The sequence below is a fragment of the Capra hircus genome, chromosome 2 (genome assembly GCF_001704415.2).
Source record: "Capra hircus breed San Clemente chromosome 2, ASM170441v1, whole genome shotgun sequence".
Taxonomy (NCBI): domain Eukaryota; kingdom Metazoa; phylum Chordata; class Mammalia; order Artiodactyla; family Bovidae; genus Capra; species Capra hircus.
The window spans coordinates 92,195,269-92,216,376 of record NC_030809.1 but is presented as its reverse complement, the minus strand read 5'-3'; the positions used below and the strand labels follow the sequence as shown (position 1 = coordinate 92,216,376).

At 37.5% G+C, this 21,108-nt stretch overlaps 1 pseudogene; it reads right to left on the bottom strand.

The window, feature by feature from the left end:
- Positions 9,449-12,460, bottom strand: LOC102170920 (annotated as a pseudogene).

Here is a 21,108-nt window from a genome sequence, read left to right as displayed (position 1 = left end):
ATAAAACTTATAAAAATCAACTATGACAGTTAAGAGATAAACATGATGACATGAAATAGGACATCAAAAACACCAAAAGTCAGGGAGGGGAGTAAAATATATAGATTATTTAGAATGTGTTTGAACTTAAATGATTTAATTTAAAACAAGTAGAATAATTATTGGTCAACATATATGAACCCCATGGTAACCACAAATCAAAAACCTACAACATATACATGAAAACTAGAGGAACAAGGATATACCAGCAAAGAAAATCCCCAAATCACAAGGGAGGCTTGGTTGCTCTGTAGCATGTGGGATCATAGTTCCCTGACCAGGGATAGAACCCATATCCCCTGCATTGCAAGGCAGATTCTTAATTACTGCCACTCAGGAAGTTCTGGAAAAAGAAATTTAAAAAAAATTCATTTACAATAGCATCAAAAATAAAATACTGAGGAATGAATTTAACACAAGAAGTGAAAAAAGAATTCTGAAATATACTCAAATATATTTGAAAGAAATTAAAGATTTGGAAAAATGAAAAGACAAGTCATGTTCATAGATGAGAAAATTAATATTGTTATGATAGCAACAATTTCCTAATTGACTTACAGATTTAATACAATTACTCTCAGAATCCAAAAGTGCTTTCTCTGTAGAAATTAACAAGCTGATCCTTAAGTTTATATGGAAACTCAAGAGACCCAGAATAATGAAAGCAATACTGAAAAATAAAAATGAAGACTCACTTCTCATTTCAAAACTTGTTAAAAGTAACAGTAATCAACAGTATGGCACTGACCTAAAGACCAATATATAGATCATTGGAACAGAATTGAGAATCCAAAAATAAAACCCTGACATTTATACTTATTTCCTGCAAGTGTGTCAAAACAATTCAGGTGAGAAAGAAGAGTCTTTTCAGGAAATGGTGCTAGATAACTGGATAGCCATATCCAAAAGAATTATTTGAACCCTTCCCTCAAATTCACTTAAATTTGAGTAAATTAACTCAAAATTGATTAAAGACCAAATGTACAAGCTAAAATAATAAAATATTAGAAAAAATAAAATTAAGTCTTCATGACCTTGGATTTACCACTGTTGTTTTAGATATGACATCAAAAGCACAAGCAACAATAACAAAATATCCGAATTGAACTTCACCAAAATTAAAAAACATTTATATGTTAAATGATACAATCAAGAAAGTGAAAAAACAATTCACAAAGAGAGGAAAATATTAGTAATTCATATACTGGGTAAAGACTTGTCTCTAGAATATATAAAGTATACCTAACCCTCAATAATAAAAGATAAATAACAAACTTTAAAAATGGGCAAAAGATCTGAATAGATATGTCTCCAAAGAAGATATACTAAAGGCCAATAAGCATACAAAAGGATGCTTAATATCATTAATCACCAAGGAAATGAAAATCGAAACAATAAGATACCAACTGACACCTAGTTGAAAGGCTGTAATCAAAGAGATAGCTAATGTAAAATGTTCATAAGGATATGGAGAAATCAGAACCCTTATAAACCACTGATGGGAAAAGAAAATAGTGTGGTTACTTTGGAAAATAATCTGATAATTCCACAAAATTTAAACATGGAGCAATTCCACTTCTGAATATACCACCAAGAAAAATGAAAACATATATCCACAGAAAAATGTGAATATTTATAGCAGTATTGTTTACAATAGCCAAAAGGTGGAAATGACCCAAATGTCCATTAAATAATGAATAGATAAACAAAATGTGGTATATCTATACAATGGAACATAAAGAATATTACTTGGCCATAAAAAGAATACTAACTAAAAAAAGTCAGTCCTTTACTTATGCTAAGTAAAAGAAGCCAGCTGTAAAAGACTGTATATGATTTCATTTATATGAAATATCCAGTATTGTCAAACCTATAGAGGCAAAAAGAGGATTAGTGGTTGCCTAGGGTAAGGGTGTGGGGTGGGAAGATTGAGGGGTAATAGCTAAAGAGGACAAGGTTTCTTTTTGGGGCAGTGAAAATATTCTAAAACTGATTCTGATAATGATTGTGTATATCTGTGATATATGAAAAACCACTGAATTATATACTTCACTTTAAACTGGTGAACTGTATGTGACTGTATCTTAATAAAACTGCTACCAAAAATTTTAGATGTTCAATGTGGAAAGGTCAGGTCACCACTTTTGTTCAGAAAGTGACAATGGTAATGTCTTGAAAATTAGTCTACATAAGGCAAAAACCTAGAAAACCAAGGTGAGGAGAATCTGCACTTTCCTGAGATTGCACTTAAGGAAAGGAAATACACAAATATCAGTAAAAATTACTTTATTGCCCATAAACTTAGCAACAGAAAACAGGTCAGTGATTTTTGATGCTTATTTACAGTTAGTTTAGCTGAATGTATATCACATGACTCTTAAGCTAGAGAACAAGATATTCTCAGAAGTTTGGAAACATGATGTCTCTCTCATAACTATGGTCAAAACCAGATTGTCATAGGTGTGAACACTTAAAGACATCTTGGTAATGCATTTAGACGCTTTTCCAACATAGCTAAAAAACTAGCATAAAATACTGAAGCTCATTTTTTTCAGTATTGTGACTTGCTATGGATAGGTCAAATCATAAGCCTTGTTTTTTTTTTTTTGGAAAGCAATATAAAAATAAACGTGAGTGCTGCTTCATTGATGTATGTTATAAAATTAACGTGGAGTTTTAGGAAGTATTTTTATAAGATCTTGGTGTGAGTTTTCACATCCAACTGTGTGATGTAGGTTTGCTATTTAAAAATAAATTTGTAAAATGAAAATCAATTTACCTATCATTTGAGGACCTAAGTAGATATGAAAAAAGCAACTTTCTTTAGGAGCTTGAGGAACTTGGAGTCTATAACAAGATTTCTTGATCTATGAGGAGTAATCTCTTTCAAGGGATCTGAACCAAAAAAAAAAATTTAAGGTCCTTAGTGTATCATGTGTATGTGCCCCTAAAATCATTATCTAGTGCCAAAATTGTTTACTGCTTAATACAGAGTGCTTTATATCAGGAAGAGGTTTCTCCATAGAATAGAAATTTGGATAATTTTTGGCTAATGAAGCAAAGAGAGATAAGAAGGCCTTCTTCAATGACAATGCAAAGAGGAAAACAAAGGAATGGAAAAGACTAGAGATCTCTTCCAGAAAACTGGAGATATCAAAGGAACATTTCATGCAAGGATGGGCATGATACAGGACAGAAACAGTAAGACTTAACAGAGGCAGAAGAGATTAAGAAGAGGTGGCAAGAATACACAGAAGAACTGTACAAAAAAAGTCTAATGACCTGGATAATCATGATGGTGTGGTCACTCATCTCGAGCCAGACATTCTGAAATATGAAGTCAAGTGGGCCTTAAGAAGCATTAATACCAATAAAACTAGTGGAAATGATGGAGTTCCAGCTAAGCGCTTTAAAATACCAAAAGATGATAGTGATAAGTGCTATACGTAGTCAGTCAGTCAGTTCAGTCGCTCAGTCGTGTCTGACTCTTTGCCACCCCAAGGACTGCAGCACACCAGGCTTCCCTGTCTATCACCAACTTGCAGAGCCTACTCAAACTCATGTCCATCGTATTGGTGATGCCATCCAACCATCTCATCCTCTGTTATCCCCTTCTCCTCCCACCTTCAATCTATCCCAGCATCAGGGTCTTTTCAAATGAGTTAGTTCTTCGCATCAGGTGGCTAAAGTATTGGAGTTTCAGTTTCAGCATCAGGCCTTCCAATGAATATTCAGGATTGATTTCCTTTAGGATGAACTGGTTGGATCTCCTTGCTGTTCAAGGGACTCTCAAGAGTCTTCTCCAATACCACAGTTCAAAAGCATCAATTCTTCGGCACTCAGCTTTCTTTATAATCCAACCCTCACATCCATACATAACCATAGCTTTGACTAGATGGACCTTTGTTGGTAAAGTGATGTCTCTGCTTTTTAATATGCTGTCTAGGTTGGTCGGAGAAGGCAATGGCACCCCACTCCAGTACTCTTGCCTGGAAAATCCCACGGGCGGAGGAGCCTGGTAGGCTGCAATCCATGGGGTAATGAAGGGTCAGACACGACTGAGCAACTTCACTTTGACTTTTCACTTTCATGCACTGGAGAAGGAAATGGCAACCCACTCCAGTGTTCTTGCCTGGAGAATCCCAGGGACGGGGGAGCCTGGTGGGCTGCCATCTCTGGGGTCGCACAGAGTTGGACACGACTGAAGCAACTTAGCAGCAGCAGCAGCAGCTAGGTTGGTCATAGCTTTTCTTCCAAGGAGCATACATCTTTTAATTTCATGGCTGCAGTCACCATCTGCAGTGATTTTGGAGCCCCCCCAAATAAAATCTCTCACTGTTTCCATTGTTTGCCCATTGATTTGCCGTGAAGTGATGAGACCAGATGCCATGATCTTAGTTTTCTGAACGTTGAGCTTTAAGCCAACTTTTTCACTCTTCTCTTTCACCTTCATCAAAAGGCTCTTTAGTTCTTCTTTGCTTTCTGCCATAAGGGTGGTGTCATCTGCATATCTGAGGTTATTGATATTTCTCCATGCAATTTTGATTTCAGCTTGTGCTACATCCAGCCTGGCATTTCTAATGATATACTTTGCATATAAGTTAAATAAGCAGGGTGACAATATACAGCCTTGACATACTTCTCTTCCTATTTGGAACCAGTCTGTTGTTCCATGTCCAGTTCTAACTATTGCTTCTTGACATAGATTTCTCAGGAGGCAGGTCAGGTGGTCTGGTATTCCCATCTCTTTAAGAATTTTACAGTTTGTTGTGATCACTGCACTCAATATGTCAGCAAATTTGGAAAATCCAGCAGTGGCCACAGGACTGGAAAATATGAATTTTCATCCCAATTCCGAAGAAGGGCAATGGTAAAAAATGTTCAAACTACCAGACAATTGTGCTCACTTTCCATGCTAGCAAGGTAATGCTCAAAATCCTTCAAGTTAGGCTTCAGCAGTACCTGAATCAAGAACTTCTAGATGTAAAAGCCATTGCCAACATTCACTGGATCAGAGAGAAGCAAGGGAATTCCAGGAAAACAGTCAACTCAACTCCTGTTTCATTGACTGTTTGAATGCCTTTTGTAGATCACAACAAACTGGAAAATTCGTAAAGAGATGCGAATACCAGACCATCCTACCTGTCTCCTGAGAAACCTGTACTTGGGTAAAGAAGCAAGTTAGAAACTTTCATGGAACAACTGACTGGTTCAAAATTAGGAAAGGAGGCGACAAGGCTATATATTGTCACCTTGCTTATCTAACTTATATGCAGAATACATCATGCAAAATGCCAAGCTGGATGAGTTACAAGCTGGAATCAAGATTGCAGGGGAAAACATTAACAATCTCAGATATGCAGATGATACCACTCTAACAGCAGAAAACGAAGAGGAACTAGAGTCTCTTGATGAGGGTGAAGGAGGAGATTTAAGCTGGCTTAAAACTCAACATTAAAAAAACACTGAAATCATGGCATCCAGTCCCATTACTCCATGGCAAACGAAAGGGGGAAAAGTGGAAGCAGTGACAGATTTTCTCTTCTTGGGCTCCTAAAGCACTTCAGACAGTGACTGCAGCCATGGAATGACAAGACACTTGCTTCTTGGAAGGAAGGTGAAAGTGAGTCACTCAGCTGTGTAGTCCATGGAATTCTCCAGGCTAGAATACTGGAGTGGGTAGCCTGTCCCTTCTCCAGGGGATCTTACCAACCAAGGGATCAAACCCAGGTCTCCTGCATTGCAGGCAGATTCTTTACCAACTGAGCTATCAAGGCTATGACAAACCTAGACAGCATATTAAAAAAAAGTAAAGACATCACTTTGCTGGCAACAGTCCGCATAGTTAAAGCTATGGCTTTTCCAATAGTCATGTATGGATGTGAGAGTTGGACCATAAAGAAAGCTGAGCAGATGCTTTCAAATTGTGGTGCTAGAGGACTCTTGAGAGTCCCTTGGACAGCAAGGTAATCAAGCCAGTCAATCCTAAAGGAAATCACCCCTGAATAATCATTGAAAGGACTGATGCTGAAACTGAAGCTCTAATACTTTGGCCACCTGATGCGATAAGCTGACTAGTTGGAAAAGACCCTGATTCTGGGAAAGATTGAAGGCAAAAGGGGAAGAGGACGGCAGAGGATGAGATGGTTGGATGACATCACCGATTCAATGGACATGAACTTGGGCAAACTCTGGGAAATGGTGAGGGACAGGGAGGGTTTCAGTCCATGGGATTGCAAAGAGTTAGACACGACTTGGTGACTGAACAACAACGACAATGAAGTCCAGGAATTATTCTCATTGAGAACACTGGTGTGCTGCATGATTAAACACAAAATATTATAAAGAATTTTGCAAAAAAAAAAAGCCTGGAAATTCCTATTTCCTGGCAACTCACCTCTATTTTCTGAATAAAATTACTACTTAAATGTCTTTTAACTGAATACATACAGAATATTTTCATGGCAATTACTTGGAGAGACAAATTGGTACCTGAAATTAGGATTTGACAGTGCATGTGTGCTGAGTCACTTCAGTCGTTTCTGACTCTTTCTGACCCTACCGCAGGCTCCTCTGTCCTTGGGATTCTCCAGGCAAGAATACTAGAGTGGGTTGCCATGCCCTCCTGCAGCGGATCTTCCAGACCCACGGATCAAACTCACATCTACTCTGCAGGCAGATTCTTTACTGCTGAGCCACTGGGGAAGCCCAGGATTTAAAAGAAGGGCTGAGCAAACTGTGAAATTTGTGTTCTGCTGTAGTAGCCACACATACTTTCAGATTCCCTTTCCCTCTTTTTGTTGCTCAGGCTTCCCTGGTGGCTCAGTGGTAAAGAATCCACCTGCCAATGCAGGAAACATGGGTTTAATCCCTGGGCTGGAAGATCTCCTGGAGAAGTGAACAGCAGCCCACTCTCTAGTATTCTTGCCTGGGAAATCCCATGGACGGAGGAGCCTGAGATCTATAATCCATGGGGTCAAAAAGAGTTTGCCACAACTTAGCGGCTAAACACCACCACCACCAGGGTTCATGGCCTGCACCTCCTTTGCCTCACATCCAGTTTAGATTTCGTGCTCTTTGTTTTGGAGGAGAATTGCTGATAAATGAATTCACATTAAGATGCCAGTGACCTGAAGTTTTCTATCCAGAAATCTTTGTATTTTTTAAAAAGCAGTCCCATGGAAAAAATAAAACTTCGAACTTATATGGGGAACAAATTTCAGGTAAAATCTTGGCACATAAGTTCTGCTTAAGAAGTTAATTAGTTCATTACATAATAAAAGAATCACGATTAAGCAATAAACCTAACTAATTAAATGTTTATCTTGACAAAGCTGTTAAGAAAATACTATCAGTCTAGGAATAAAGATAGCACAGAAATTTGGTTAAAAGTAAGAAGTTATCGTGATATATTGCCAACAGTTTTTCCACTTAGCAATCAAGAACAGAGTAAAAACAGGGAACACAGCACTACGTGATATGAGTTTCTTTCATTTATTCATTAGGAAGAGAAGAGAAGACAAAGTTGAATTTCTCATGAAAATCAGTTGAATCACAAGGAGTGGATATGAAGAAAATATAAATTAGGTTAGTGACTTGTGTTTTCCAATCTAGTATGTGAAATGGTTTCACATTCAGGTTTTATTCTGAATGTCCACAATTACAAAAATGTTTTAACATCTTTTCACATACTTATGAGCCGATTTAGATTCATCTTGGTGAAATTTCTTGCTCTTTCTGTGGGTCATCTTTCTATTGGAGCATTTTTGCTTCTCCTGTCTAGTCACAAGAATTCTTTAAACATTTTGAATTAATCATTTTTGGTTATAGGTGTTGAAATTATCTTCTCCCAGTTTATGGTCTGTCTTTTCACTCTCCTAGTAGTGTCTTTTGATGAACAAAAGTTCTAAATTTGAATGTACTTGATTCATTATCTTTTATATATTTCTCTGTTTTAAGAAATCTCTTTCAATTCTGGTTTCCTCGGTGTGTATGCCCAGCAGCGGGATTGCTGGGTCATACAGTAGTTCTATTTGCAATTTTTTAAGGAATCTCCACACTGTTCTCCATAGTGGCTGTACTAGTTTGCAGAATTGAAAGAGACACATGTACCCCAATGTTCATCGCAGCACTGTTTATAATAGCCAGGACATGGAAACAACCTAGATGTCCATCAGCAGATGAATGGATAAGAAAGCTGTGGTACATATACACAATGGAGTATTACTCAGCCGTTAAAAAGAATTCATTTGAATCAGTTCTGATGAGATGGATGAAACTGGAGCCGATTATACAGAGTGAAGTAAGCCAGAAAGAAAAACACCAACACGGTATACTAACACATATATATGGAATTTAGAAAGATGGCAATGACGACCCTGTATGCAAGACAGGAAAAAAGACACAGATGTGTATAACGGACTTTTGGACTCAGAGGGAGAGGGAGAGGGTGGGATGATTTGGGAGAATGGCATTCTAACATGTATACTATCATGTAAGAATTGAATCGCCAGTCTGTCTGACGCAGGATACAGCATGCTTGGGGCTGGTGCATGGGGATGACCCACAGAGATGTTATGGGGAGGGAGGTGGGAGGGGGGTTCATGTTTGGGAATGCATGTAAGAATTAAAGATTTTAAAATTAAAAAAATAAAAAACTAAAAAATAAAAATTAAAAAAAAAGAAAGAAATCTCTTACCACTATAATGGTATAAAATATTATCCAATATTGTCTTCTAAAATTTTCATTGTATTGCTTTTTTATGAGGTCTGTAAACCATCATTTTTGTGTGTGTGATGAGAGGTAGGGGGTGTAATTTCATCTCCCTCCCTCTTTGATAAAATCAGGCATCAAATATCCATATTTGGGCTCTCAGTTCTGCCCATTGGCCTTTTTGCCTGTTGCTGTGCAAATACTACACCATTCTAAATACTATAATTTTATAAATCATTTTATAGCTGGTAGGTTAAAATGCTCCACTTTATTCATCTTCTTCAAGAGGGCTTTGGTTATTACCTATCTTTGCTCTTCTAATTTAAAGTTTCGGATTAGTTTGCTCAAATTCAACAACAAAAGTACCCTTGAAATACGGATTGGAATTTTACTAAATCTACAGATCAGTCTTAGGAGAAAAGACATCACTACAATAATGAGTCTTTTATTAATTAACATAGCTTCTCTGTAATAGTTAAGTGTTTTTTCCAATAAGGTTTATAAATTTATCTTATAGATTTTTTATGAACTATTTATTTTTTGCTGTGCTGGGTCTCTGTTGCTGTTTGTGGGCTTTCTCTAGTGAGGCAAACAGAGGCTGCTCTCTAGCTATGGTGCATGGGCTACTCATTGCTAGGGTATACCAAAATGGAAACAGGATAACTATAATACAAAACTTCCACTACAAAACACTGCACACACCTGTGTTCCAAGCCACCCCCGTTCCCCTAATGCTTCCAAACTCAACTATTTCCCAGCCTGTTGGGCCTGTCGACGAAGGAGTACGTAGATCTTCTCTTTAATCCAATCTTTGCTTTAAGGCTGGTATGTCTGGGTATCAGCTCGGTAAACAAGGCAGCTGAGGTCTGCCAGGTCATCAATAAAATCAAACAACTGACTGATATCATATGTGACAGAGGGGCTGTTGGGATCCATTCTCTTCAGATGTTCTTCATACATTTTACAAACACCTTCCATACACTCATTCACAGATTCATAGTCAGCCCAAGTCCTGCCTTCTGGCCTCTTGGTAGGCTGTACCAGCAAGATGGCGTGAGACACCGCGCCAAAGTCTCCCGCTGCAGCCGATGCCGACTCCGCCAACGCCGCACACGAGCTTACCCGCAACGCCCTCACTTAGTTTTAATACAAATTAAAACCTGTCTATTATTTAAAAAAAACAAAAAAACAAAAAACAAACTAGTGTTTAAATAATCCTACCAGTGATTCTTTCTCTGAGCAACATTATATAATCTATATGTGTATATATAATACCAAACCTAAGATGTATACATATATATAACGAACTTTTAAGAATTCATTTTGAACCATTTGTTTATGGTTTATACAAATGCAATGTACTGATATTGATGTATTCAGCCATGTGCCATATTTTGAAATTATTTTTAGTAATTCATAGATTACTATGAGTTCTATTATTCTGGAGCAATCATATTACTTGCAAAATGGACTTTTTGTTTCTTCCTTTTCACCTCTATTCCTTTTCTTTATACTCTTCTGTGTTGTCTAGGACACTCAGTATACTACTGAATGAAATAGCTATTGTGGATATCCTTGCCTTTGCCTGATATCAAGAGTAAGCTTTCATTGTTCCACAAATAAAATTTTGATGTTTTATTTACATCCTTTATCAAATTTAGAAAGTCCTGTTTTTAGTTTTCTTAGAGTGTGATCACAAATAAATATTCTATCAAATACAGTTTCTGCATGTATGAAGATAACCATATGATTTTTTTCTCCTTTAAACTGTTAAAGTGGTAAATTAAACCATGTATTCCTGAAGTTAAACCCAGTTTTGTGAAGAAGCATTATCTTTTTTACCTGGATTTGATTTGCTAATAGTCTTACAATTTTTGCATTCCAATTCATAAATGATAATAACTAGTAAATTTTCTGCCTCACACTGCCTTTTAAGTTTTCTACATAGATTTGTTCTTCTGGCTTCTTTGGCTAAAGTTTAGGTCATTGATTTAAAACTTTTCTTCTTTTCAACTATAAACATTCAACATCACCAATTAGGTCAAGGTGGTTAACAATGTTCATAATCAGTATGTCTTTGCTGATTTTTTTTCCAATTGCCTTATCAGTTTGAGAGATCTCTCTGTGTTAAAATCTCCAGCTATAATTATGGATTTGTCTATTTCTCCCTTTAATTTTTTTCAAATTTTATTTATGAATTATACATGTTATATTATTTTATATTATTCCTGTTCTTTATATTTTTAACTCTTTTTTTCTTTCTGTTCTTCAGACTGAACAATTTCCATTTTCCTGTCTCCTAGTTCTTTAATTCTTTCCCCGTCATTTCCATTCTGCTTTAGGTTGACCCAATGAAATTTTTATCTCACATGTTGAATTCTTCAGTCCAGAATTTCTATTCTATTTATTTTTATAGTTTCTATTTCTCTGCTGATATTTCTTATCCTTTTATTCCAGTAACATCTTCCTTTACCTCCCTGAGCATAGTACAATAGCTGCTTCAAAGTCTTTGGAATTTCCAACAAGTGGGTCATCTGGGATACTCTATTGATTATCTTTTCTCTTACATTTCTTTGATACTTTGAATGTCAAGAAAATTTGGATTGTATCCTGGGGATTATCAGTGTTACACTGTGCAATTCAAGACTCTGGATTCTTTTCTATTTCTCCAGAGTGTGCTAAGGTTTTGTTATGGCAGGATACTAATGGGTTAGACTTAAATGGCAAGCTCTTTCTTGCCCAGGGTGGCTGGAATCTCACATCTCAGTTCAGATCTTCTCTTTTAGGGGAACTGCTTGCAGTCTGCCGTACGTAGCTGTTCTTCAGAGGTCAGCCTTGAGCAGAGTTTATACACAGGCATTTGGGGTCCTCTCCTTAGGCTCTCTCTTTTATGGGATTTTTGTCTCACTTACTGAGTTGTCACACTTCAGGGAATAGAAGTGTACCCAGTACCCTGGGTTCTGTTCCCTGGCTGCTCAGGACAGAAGGCTGACTTTCTGTGAGAAAGTTCTGTGAAAGTTGCTCAGAGCATGCTTTATCCGCAGTTACCCCTGGAGCCAAGCTATTAAAAAGCAAAAAAATTACCCCAGGCTAGCCATGTTTTCCAAATTTTAATTTCTCTCTCAATGTTTGCTGCCTTTTGTTCATTCTGCAGAGCTCTCAGTAGCTGGTTTTTATATTCTGTTATTTGGTAGGAGTTTCAGGCTATTAGGAGTTTATTCCTCAGTGCTGGGAGAGAAACTTTTCCATGTCTTAAGTTACCAAATCATGTTTTAGGAAGAAATGTTAGCCAAAGCGACTCAAAATTTAGTGACAGCTGACATAGTAAAATATGCCCTGGCACCCCACTACAAATTTATTGATGAGGGTTAATAGGGCAATTATAGCAATGCCACAGCTGGCCAACCCCCTCACTGTCTTTTTAGGGTTGTTCCTAAAGGCAAGGGCTACTGTGAACAAACTGGGGATGATTTTATCCTAAGCCTTTCAGATGTCCCTCACAACATAGCTTATTGTAAATCACTGACTTTCAGGATGGAGAACTAATTTCTTAGAGACAGCCCAGAAACTCTGGCTTTTTCATGATCATCATGGTCACTGATGGATTTATAATGTTTCAGCAACAATATCCCAGAGCAGACATCACTTTATTAGCGCTTTCTAGGTGGCAGAGTTCATTTACCTCAGAGACCCTTCAAAAGCATTCATCGCTGTATTTTTGTTTTGAAAGCTGGAAGGGTAAATTGCCTGAAGGCTGTACAAATCACTGTGGTTAATGTGTGGTAGGATAACCCGGGCCCCAGGAGTACAAATAGCATGTTAGAAAGCATCTAATGATACACTGTTTAGGATGTTGGATGTATATTTAAATATCAAACTTGTCAAAAATATTATTTTTTTCATTGTTCTCATGTTTACAAATGAAATCATCGCAGTGAAATTTGGCAAGCCTGAAGACGTTCCAAGATCCTTAACCTGGCCTATACACCTTGTAATGGCAGCTATGGGAAGAGAGAATGCTCATGACTGTAAGAAAAAGTTGTGTCCTTTAGATCTCAAATCTTGTTGTTTTCTTTTCAACAGGTAGCTTCATGTCATGTTTAAGTATTTTAAAGGAGTGTTTCTCAAAATGTGGCCCAATAACCTCTTGATTAAAATCTCCTATGATGTTGCTAAAAATGAGAATTCCTAACCTTACTTTAGCCCTAGAGAATGAAAATCGTGAGTAAGGAAGGTAGGAGAGATGGGCCTTTCAATTTGCATATTTGTCAAGCTCCCTGGGTGAATCTCACCCATCTGAAAGAGAACAACTACATTAGATTCTTAGAAGGATATTCTTGAGCATAAACGTGCCAGTAAAATGACGTAACACATTCTGAGAATTTTTTCTTTTTATCTAGTACATTCCCTGAGCATCTCCTAAGCCATGCTAGGTGCTGGTGGGATGGAAAAATGGATAAAGCATAGAGGTTCCTTTCCTGCTAAGGGAAGAGCAGAGAGCCCAGAATAGCCTGATTGGGGAAAAAAGCCCTGAATGTTCTAACTGAAATGTGATTTGTAATGAATATGTCTTATCTTAATGAGTTTTTCAAGTTGTCTGGATTACATATAAAATAGAAATCAAATTAATGAGGGACTACATTATAGATCCATCTCAGAGACTGCTATAAAATCTGAGACCCACAAAAAGAATGGAATTCCAAAAGGTATTTCTTCTCACTCAAAGACTAATTTATTTTAAAATATATTAAATATACATACTTTTTCATGTTATTTTACATTAGAGGTTCCAAAAGGTATTTTAAAAAGATTTTGATGTGTATCATTTGTAAAGGCTTTATTGAATATGTTACAAAATTGTTTCTGTTTTATGTTTTGGTTTTTTGGTTGCAGGGCATGTGGGATCTTAGCTCCCTGGCCAGGGATCAAACATATACCCCTTGCCTTGGAAGGTGAAGTTTTAACCACTGGACTGCCAGGGAAGTTCCATTTAAAAGGTATTTTAAAACAAGTTTCTGCAGTGTCTCAGCCAGGTCCTGAGAAGCAAAGCCTAAGACAGATTCATTCAACTGGTTGATTGAGAAAATGCTCTCCTGAGACACTATAAAGCAGTGAGGGTAGTCGGAGAGGACAGGAGAAGAAGTCAGACAAACATGTAGCTCAGGAAGAGGTCTAGCCCCAGCCTCTCCTGCCCCTCCATGAAGTACTCAGAGCAAAAGTGTGTGTGTGGCACAGTGGCCTTCTGCACACCTGCATAGCTACTGATGACCAGGAGCCACCACAGCAGCCTCCCAGGTCTCCTAATAATCTCCTGTCAGACAGGAGCAAGCCTTCCCCAAAAGGTGCAGCTGTGAGCTAGTAGCAGCTAATATTCGTGTTGGCTAGGGATGGGTACAGTGCCCAGGAAGGAGATCAGGGAGGATACCAAAAGCATTTGTCTTGCTCCCTCAATGCCTGAAATGATTCTTCCGCTATGCTACACTGATTCTGCTATTCAGGCTCTGCAGTCAGACTGCCTGGGTTCAAAGCTCATCTTTTATTTTCCATCTTACAGTAGCCTCTTTGTGCCTCAGTATTCTCATCTTTGGGCTTCTCTGATGGCTTGGCTACTTAAAGAATCCTGTCACCTGCAGGAGACATTGGTTCGATCCCTGGGTCGGGAAGATCCCCTGGAGAAGGAAATTGCAACCCACTCCAGTATGTCATGCCTGGAGAATCCCATGGACCGAGGTAGCCTGGTGGGCTATAGTCCATAGGGTCGCAAAGAGTCAGACATTACTGGGTGACTAAGCTTGCATGCACGCCTTCTCATCTTTAAAATGCAATTTATAAAGTTAACTACTAGAAGACTGAGAGGAGATAATAGATAACCCTCACCAAGTATTCTGCACAGTGCCTGGCGTACACTAAGCACTCAATATATTTTAGCAACAGTAGATATTATTTTCATTTCAGGTTCTTAAGACCCTTAAGGTAATTCATGAAAAAATATTTTAACACTTTGTTTTCATGGTCCTATATGTACAGCTGGGAAGCCATCTTAACCTTTAACTTGGCTGAGTCCTATCTGAAAGATTATTACGAAAAAAATATTAACACCTCATGAATGTCGTATAAAAACAATGTCAACTACAAGATTACAGTGGAGTATTTAGGAACTATATTTTCCTTTCTTTAGCTCTAAGTCAATATCACAACATGATTTATACTTACAGATAGACTAGATGTAGTCCATAAATTTAAAAATTGGTAACTAGAAACTAGATAAAGAAAGAGATGTATTTCTCATTTGTCTTTGTTTAAACCTCTAGATCTTTTTATGAACACAAAAGTCATGAACATTTTAATGGGGGCACAAATAGGAAACACGTGATGAGTGTTAGAGTGGTAAAATCATTCATTTGTTACACTTAGAGTTTCATTTTGACATTTCTCTAATAAGTGAAATGCCAGGTTCTGCTAATGTGCTAATGAATCTGGGGAAAAAAAGGTTATTTCATATTAAGTGGAATATGGAAGATTTTACTCTTATGACTAACGGTTAGTCCTACAATAATAATTTGATAGTGGATTAAGACTACCATACAGGGTTATTTAAAAGAATAGATCAATTTATTTGATTTTGTATGATAATAGTTTCAGCACCTAAGTTTTGACTCTTAGACCATGGGGGATGTTTTTGGAAGAACATTGTCCCTATCTTCTCCTAACAGCTCATTGTGGATAGAGCTACAACTTGATTTTAATTTTCTTTGGAACCACTTAACTTTGAGCTTGAGGTTTTAAAAAAGTATATTGTGAATTCCCTGGTGGTCCAGTGGTTAGAATTCGGCACTTTCTCTAAGAGGGCCTGGGTTCAATGTCTAGATGGGACCAATAAATTAAAAACTAGGTAAAAGTACCACAACTTTATTGTCCTCAGTATTATGTGTATTTTGTCAAGTTAGGCTCATTGTCTTCAATGTATCTCATAAACTACAAAGAAATCTTACCCACTTGTAATATATAAATATTTAGTTAAGAGGTGTATAATCACTTTGTCGATCTCCTTCATGGTTTTATATGCTATTTATTTTTTTAAATGAAGATTATAATGCTTAATTTTACTGATTTTTTATAGGCAAATGAAATAATGCAAGACTGTTGAAAAATAATTCCAAATACATATGAACTACAGTTTATGACCTCTGATCATATTCCTTCTTAACAGCTATCTTTCTTTAGTTACTTTAGTTTAGTTACTTTAGTTTCTCTCTTTAGCCCTACTTATTTGGCTGGTTTTCAGAAAGCAGACCTCTTTCAGTTTATCACTCTATCATACTCTGGAGATTGCTTTCTGGATATTTTCGAGTCATTATTTTCATGAAGTACCATATAATTAGAACCATAAAATGTATTTCCACAGCTTTTAGAGTACAGTTTTTTTTTTTTAAGTAAGTAAATGTTTTCCACATTCTTTCTCTTTTTTTTTGGCCTCACTGTGCAGCTTATGCGATATTAGTTCCCTGACCAAGGATCGAACCAGTGCCCCTTGCAGTGGAAGCGCAGAGTCCTAACCACTAGACCATCAGGGAATTCCCTTCTTATTTCTAAATGTATTCTCTATTTAAAAATCTTAAATACATTAAAAAGCGGAGGGTCATCCACCACTACATTTGCTTGTCATGTAAGCTATTTATGGTGCTTCTGCTTATTATTCAACTTATTAAATAAAGCAATTTAGCCTAGTAGAGCAATAAACAGAAATAGTAAGAGGGAGCTTCAAAAAATTCGTCAGTCAATTCTTGCCACTGATCTTTTCCTATAGCGATTGTGCTGGTACCTCTAGAAGGGAGACCTACGCTTGGATGTGCCCTCCTGTGTTATACTGACCCTATGATAATTACAACTTCTTCCCTTATTTCTCTAAGTTGGGCCCATCATCTTTATAGAATTCCCTTTTACTTCTAATCCGATGACTCCAACTACTGAGATAATATACACTGTTTTAAATGTGCTAGTTCACACCTACATTCATACATCTGCCCTGCATTTCCCTCCCGTATTAAGTGGGGGGCTTGATGACCCAGGCCTGACTTAATATATGAGGGTAACAGAATTTGATGTCCAGGAAGATCTGAAACACAGCACTGTCAGTAAAGCTGGAGCAAGCCTGGCGGAGAGTTGAACTGGCATGAGTGCTGAATTTGCTTGTTGCTAACTGTAGGGGTAGTTAGACGGGACACAGCAGAGAATGCTGGGAATGAGACATACACAGGATCAGAGACACCGAGTGCAACAAGCAGGTTCACAAAAGAAAGCAGGAGGGAGACGCCAAGAAAGATTCCTCAAGGGGCTTAAGGATTACCACAGGGCTTCTAGTGGGGTGTCTGAGGCCCCGTGGGTGGAATCGAGAGGTTCCAGAGACTGAGACTGTTCAGGTGCGTTAGTTCAGCCAACAGTTGTCTGCACACCTGTGGAGCCAGGCGTAGGTAATTCTGGGTTGGCCAAAAAATTCATTTGGGTTGTACCACTGCATCGTACAGAAAAACCCGAATGAGGTTTATAATGACTACTAAGGTGTCGCTCTTAGCACATTACGGAGGTATTATTTGATATTATTATAACTTTTTTGGTAGCAAACCAAAAAGTGTTTTTAGGACATCTTGTTTCTATGGCTAATCTAAGATCTATAAAATATCTTATTAAAAACACGAATATATTTGTGGACAACATGATGAATCCCTGCAACAAATGTGGTTTCTTGTTCTTTATATAAATCTTTGAAATGTCCTTGAATTGACAATTGCCCTTGACTAGAAAGGACAGATTTTGACTAAAGTAAGAACAAAATTAGACTTTTGGGAAAAAGTAACCAAGCTGCATGCACACTGAATTAGAAGGCACGCATTAATTATGCCCAAGAAAGGGATAGAATTTTCAAGTTGGTTTGAAGCCATAATTGTGGAGTTGGTTTCCTAAAACTATTGGTTCATGCTCAATATCCTCAAGAATTATTGAACATTGAAAATGAAAATATAATCCTACCTGATATATCTCTACTTGGAATGTTTCACTTCAAAGACTGCAGTGTTTGTGGAAAGGATAAAAAAAGGGAACCCCAACTTGACAGGAGACAAAGGCAGTTTTATTTTAAAAAATTTTCTTCTTTATTTTAGAAAAAGAAAGATTAAAAAATATAGGATCTTAGGACCATATAATAACACATTTAGAATAAATTCTGAATACTAAAATTAGGCTGGGCTTTCGAATCTGCCTGTAATGCAGGAGCCACCAGAGATGCAGGTTCAATCCCTGGGCTGGGAAGATCCCTGGAGGAGGGCATGGTAACCCACTCCTGTATTCTTGCCTGGAGAACCCGATGGACAGAAGAGCCTGGCGGGCTACAGTCCACGGGATTGCAAAGAGTTGGACACTACTGAAATGACTTAGCACGTATGCATTAAAATTAGGTTGTACCCTTTAAAGCTAAAAGAGGTATGTTTTATAATAACTAAAAATGACTACTCCATAGCATGCATAAATTGTGGCTATATATTGCCTGAAAGCAACGTTTTAAATCTCAAATGCGTGTTGAGCTTTTATTTGTCTTCTGTGCTTAGTCCAAATAACTGCCCTTCTGACTCTGCCTCTGCAGAGATGCATGGAGTTCTGGTCATTGTGGGCGTAATAAACTTGGTTGAATGACTGGCACAAATGAAACTATGTATTAATATATACTATCTTTACAGTAAAACTAAAACGGGGATAATTTATTATATTTTCCTGATGAAAAATAAGTAAATAATTTTTAAAACAGCATATCCTGGTTTATTGACATTCATTGGCAAAATGAATTCATCAACAAATATAACAAATACTTTTTATTAAACTCAATGTAGGATGTCTACAAATTTGGTTTATTATAATGCCGTATTACTCATATGACTTTTTAAGATAGATAGAAAGGGCAATGTTTGATTGGCCCAACTGAGTCCCTGAAATTTGTTTCAATATTTGCTTCTGTATTTTGTAGTTAAGGCCATTCCTGTTGCTAGGAAGTGAAGCAATGCTGCCACCTACTGTGCAGGGCCTGGTAACGACGATGATTAAGGGAAAAATAATTTTCCAGTTTTAAGTGAATTATGAAGTAAAAATTAAGCTAATTTTTGGTGTAATTACATTATGTTGTTGTGTAGTTGCTAAGTTGTGTCAGACTCTTGCGACACCAGGCTCCTCTGTCCATGGGATTTCCCAGGCAAGAATACTGGAATGATTACCATTTCCTTCTTTCCAACCCAGGGATTGAACTGGCGTCTCCTACACTGGCAGGTGGATTATTTACCACTGAGCCACCAGGGAAGCACATAGTTACATTATACCATCCTTCAGTTGTATTTTCAGTAAACAGGGTTACTGAATAGAATCAACCAGTTCTGCTGGGAGTCCTATGAAGCTAGGCCTTGTGGCCATGGGCTTTTAAGATAAACCTCCTCTCAGTATTTTTCTTTAAAAAACATACACACATGGGCACACATAGAATTTTGTGAATTCATACATCTTTGTTCCTTCTCCAACCCTTTTAGCTGATCTTTTAAACATGATCTTTTAGTGTATTCCTTACTTTTTCCATGTTATTTTTTTCTTTTTTAAGCTTAACAAATTTTTTCTAGTGACATGTTTTTTTATTTTTAAATTTATTTATTTATTTATAGTTGAGCCATGTTTTATTTTTTATAAGCTGATTTCCAAAATGATTTTTTTCTATACTGTCCATAGTTTCCTGTTTAATTTTGCTAAGGATTCAACCTATCTGATTTGTGAAAGTTTAGTTCAAGATAAAATTTCTCAATTAGAATCAGAAGCATTCCAAACACCAAATTTGTTAGGTTGCTGCTGCTGCTGCTGCTGCTGCTAAGTCGCGTCAGTCGTATCCGACTCTGCGTGACCCCATAGACCAGGATCCCCCATCCCTGGGATTCTCCAGGCAAGAACACTGGAGTTGCCATTTCCTTCTCCAATGCATGAAAGTGAAAAGGGAAAGTGAAGTCGCTCAGTTTTGTCCGACTCTTAGTGACCCCATGGACTGCAGCCTACCAGGCTCCTCCGTCCATGGGATTTTCCAGGCAAGAGTATTGGAGTGGGTCGCCAGTGCCTTTTGTCCTCAAGTAAACAATTAAAATGTTTTACATAGCCACATATCAAAACGCCAATGGTCTATATTCCACCATCACTTGGTATTTCCTTGCTTTTTCCTATGTATTGTCCTCCATTAATCAATCATTTTCATAAATCACTCTCCCCTTCTGAATATAACTTATTTGAGGGCAGCTATATATCATTTTCATGCCCCCATCATCAACTCTTGCCTGTGCCACTGGTTTTTTGAAAACAGGAGGCACCCAACGTTTACTAAATTAAATAGGGAAAATGTAATGTACCTGAAAAAAAAAAAAAGCTTTTAGTCACTGTGCAGGAGTGGGGAGGATAAAGGAACACAAGCTTAGAAAAGGTAAGTATTTTATTGGATATTTGGGCATTTCTTTCAGCCAATTTGGTGGTGGGAACTGGAATGTGAGTAGAATGAGTCCCAGAAATAAAGGACAAGTAATCAATCAAACACAGAGTTACTCAGCTGCTCAAAGTGTCAGAGAATGGGTGGCTTATAAACAATAGAAACTTATTTCTCACAGCTCAGGAGGCTGGAATTCTGAGATCTGGGTGCCAGTATGGTCAGGTTCTGGGGAGGGCCTTCTGAGTTTCAGACTTCTGATTTATTATACCCTTGCACGGCAGAAAGAGAGTGAGCTAGGCTCTCTGGCCTCTTATAATGGCACTAATCTCATTAATGACAGCCACTCTCTTGATATAATTACCTCCCAACGGCTCCACCTCCAAATATCATCACATTGGGGGCTAGATTTCAACAGATGGAATTTGGAGGAGACACACACAGTTCACAATGCAGTGTTCACATATTTTAAGCAATGGGCTAATTGCTTTGGCGGGGCACAGAATCAAAAACCACAGAGATCCTTATATTGTGCTCTTATGGAGTTACAACTACACAAACTAAGTGAGGGGAAAGTGAAGTGCAGCGTTCACCATTTGTTCAACAAAAGTTTCAGAGAAATGAAAGACATGAATTGCGACCAACTAAGGATGCTTCTTCAGAAGGCGGGTGTTGAACTGGGTCTTAAATTTCCATATATGAAAAAATGAAAAGAGGTAAAAGGTGAAGATGGGTGAAAGAAGGAAGCATGTACTTTTGGAAAGAGAAGTATCATGAGACATAAATAATACATACAAAAGACACCTCTATTTCCTTCAACTGATTTTCACAATGTTGGCTAGTGCTAGCTCTGTCTTAAATACTA